The sequence below is a fragment of the Aotus nancymaae genome, unplaced genomic scaffold (genome assembly GCF_030222135.1).
Source record: "Aotus nancymaae isolate 86718 unplaced genomic scaffold, 86718_ANA_hifiasm-v0.15.2.pri h1tg000027l, whole genome shotgun sequence".
NCBI classification, from domain to species: Eukaryota; Metazoa; Chordata; class Mammalia; order Primates; family Aotidae; genus Aotus; species Aotus nancymaae.
In genome coordinates this window covers 1,522,017-1,525,538 of record NW_026988440.1, presented here as the reverse complement: position 1 = coordinate 1,525,538, position 3,522 = coordinate 1,522,017, and the positions used below count along the sequence as shown (strand labels likewise).

General features: G+C 37.0%; 1 non-coding gene across 1 annotated transcript; it reads left to right on the top strand.

Moving 5' to 3' along the window:
• The first annotated feature begins 2,597 nt into the window (after positions 1-2,597).
• Positions 2,598-2,738, top strand: LOC135276638 (U4 spliceosomal RNA). The gene has a single exon (XR_010344177.1). It is a non-coding gene; the product is annotated as a U4 spliceosomal RNA (small nuclear RNA).
• Positions 2,739-3,522: the final 784 nt, after the last annotated feature.

Genomic DNA, 3,522 nt, shown 5'->3' with positions numbered 1-3,522 from the left:
ATTTCATGGACATGCAATTATATGTGATGTAGTCCTTTGCTTGGTCTCTCACTCAGCATAATAATGTTTGAGATGATGACATTCATTCATTTTTGTTGCTGACCAGCTGCTCAGTATTGCTGGAATCCCAGTTTGCTCACTGGTTTCTCTATTCTCCAGTTGATAAACATGTGGATTACTCCAGTTAGGGTGTGTTACTAATGAAGCCACTATAAATAACTGTTCACAAGTGTGGCCTTGCCTTTTTATTTCTTTTGGATAAAGACATATTTGTGGTATTGCTGGGTCATGTGGTAATGGATAGTTAGCTGTATAAGAAATTGCCAAACCACTTTACAAATTGGCTGCAACATTTTTTTTGCATTTCTACCAGCAATATCAGACATTCTCATTTTTTTCATGCTCTTGCCAGTATTTAGACTTATCATATGTCTTTTTATCTTACCTATTCTAGGTGATGTGTGGTGGTGTCTCATTGTGGTTTTAAGTTGCACTTCTTTGATGACTAGTATGGTTTGCTATCTTCTCAGATTCATCTAACTGACTTGACTTACTACATATATTTTATGTACTATTTAACAAATTCAATGATTAATTTTAGAAACTTTTCAGAATCCCCTAGCATTTCCTACATGTGCAATGAAGTAGGTGACAAAGAAAGACTTTTATTTCTTTATTTCCTATCTATTAATCTTTTTTCTTTTAAAATTATTTTTATTTAGTGGAAATGAGGTCTCATTCCCAGGCTTGTCTCAAACTCCTGAACTCAAGTGATGCTCCCAGCTCAGTCTCCCAAAATGCAGGGATTACAGGCAGGAGCCACCATGCCTGATCCTTCTATTGGTCTTTTATTTCATTTTCTTGCCATGTTGCACTGGTTAGGGTGCCTGTTACGTCTCGTCTCACAAGAATGATGAGAGCTCACGTCTTCATTTACAAGGAACTTAAAAAAATTTACAAGAAAAAGAAAACAGCCCCATCAAAAAGTGGGCAGAGAATATGAGCAGACACTTCTCAGAAGAAGACATTTATATGGCCAGGAAACATATGAAAAAAGCTCAATATCACTGATCATTAGAGAAATGCAAATCAAAACCGCAATGAGATACCATCTCTCTCCAGTCAGGATGGCAATGTTTAAAAAGTGAGGAGACAATAGATGCTGGCAAGGCTGTGGAGATATGGGAACACTTTTACACGGTTGGTGGGAATGTAAACTGGTTCAACCATTGTGGAGGACAGTGTGGCCATTCCTCAAAGATCTAGGACCAGAAATACTATTTGTCCTAGCAATCCCATTACTGGGTATTTACCCAAGTGGCTAGAAATCATATTACTATAAAGACATATGGACATGTATGTTTATTGCAGCATTATTTACAATAGCAAAGATATGGAACCAATCCAAATTCCCGCCAATGATAGATTGGACAAAGAAAATATGGTACATATACACTATGGAATACTACACAGCCATAAAAAGGAGTGAGTTCATGTTCTTTGAAGGGACATGGATGAAGCTGGAAGCCATCATCTTCAGCAAACTAACACGAGAATAGAAAACAAAACACTACACGTTCTCATTCCTAAGTGGGAGTTGAACAATGAGAACACATGGACACAGGTAGGGGAATGATGCACACCAGGGCCTGTTGCGGAGTAGGGGGCAGGTGAGGGAACTTAGAAGACAGGTCGATGGGTGCAGGAAACTGCGATGGCAGACTATATGTATGTAACAAACCTGAACATTCTGGACATGTATCCTGGAACTTAAAGCAAAATAAGGTAAGTTAAATAATAAAAGAGAGCACCTGACTTACAGGTTTGCATATGTTCACTGCAGCGCTATTCATAATAACAAAGACTTGGAGTCAATGAAAATGTCCAATGGTAGACTGGATAAAGGGGAGAGGTAGCATGGGGAGAAATGCCAGATATAGGTGAAAGGGAGGAAGGTAGCAAATCACACTGCCACGTGTGTACCTATGCAACAATTTTGCATGTTCTTCACATGTACCGCAAAACCTAAAATACAAAAAAAAAAAAAAAAAAAAAGAAAACGTGGCACATATATACCATAGAGAACGATGCAGCCATAAAAAGAAATGCGATCATGTCCTTTACAGGAACATGGGTAAAATTGGAGGTCATTATCCTTAGCAAACTACCGCAGGAACAGGAAACCAAATACCACATGTTCGCACTTATAAGTGGGCGCTAAATGATGAGAACACATGGACACGTAGAGGGAACATCACACACTGGGGTCTACTTGAGGGTGAAGGGTGGGAGGAGAGAGAGGATAAGGAAAAAGAGCTAATGGGTACTCAGGCTTAATACTTGGGTCAGTACTAATGGGTACAGAAATAATCTGTACAACAAAGCCCTGTGACACAAGTTTACCTCTATAACAAACCTGCACATTTACTCCTTAACTAAAAATAAAAGTTAAATTAAAAAAAAAGAAAGAAAGAAAGTGCACATCTGGAAAGATCATATGGTTGGTTCTGTGTATTTTTTTAAACCAAGTCACAGAATCTCTGCCCTTGGTTGGAGTATTGATTCATGTAGGTTTTTGTCATTATTAACATGATAGGAGCTTTGTACAGTGGCAATATTGTAGCCAATGAGGTTCATCCAAGGTGCGATTATTGGTAATTGAAAACTTTTCCCAATTCCCTGCCATGATGACTTGAAATATAATCAGCATTGGCAATTTTTGTCAGTTTCTATGGGGACTGAATTTAAAAAAAAATAGATACGATAGGTTTTTAGGTCTACCACGTTATTTTCCCAGTTTTCGTGTCTCTGTCTCTCTTGTCCTGGCCAATGTCTTCTTATTAAAAACCATAGAAACAAACAAACCATAAACAAGTAGAGTAACATCTTTAAAGTGCAGGAAGAAAAAAAGGTAAACTAAGAATTCTATATCCAGCCCAAGGACAGGCAAAATAAGGAGATAGTTCAGGTAAAAGAAAATTAAGAGAATTTGTCACCAGCAGATCTGCACAGTATCAATTGGTAAAGAAAATTCTTCAAGGTAGAGGCAAATGCTACCAGGTGGAAATTGAGATTATCAGAAAAGATGAAGATGATCAGTCATGGTAAATATTGAGCTAAGTGCAAAAGGCTGTCTTGCTCCCATCATTTACTCTCACTTTGTATGCATAGAACTGTTTAAAGATAAGAAAAAGATTTTTCTTGTGGGACTTATAGCCTCTATAGATATATTACATATAATGTCTATACCATAAAAGATATACATTTTATAAAGGATAAATGGTTGCAAGATTTCTATATTTATGGATACTGGTAAGTTATTAACTGAAAGTGGACTGCCAAATGTTAAGAATGAGTTAAGTTCTGAAGAAAATTGAGGCACAGAAAACTACACAAAAGATCAACAAATCTTGGAGATTAAAAAAAAAAAATAACCTAGCAAGTCTTGAGTCTGATCATCCTATGATTTCGGAACTATTGTGAATACAAAAGTAATCAAAGAACAGTTTTGTGCAGAAAGAG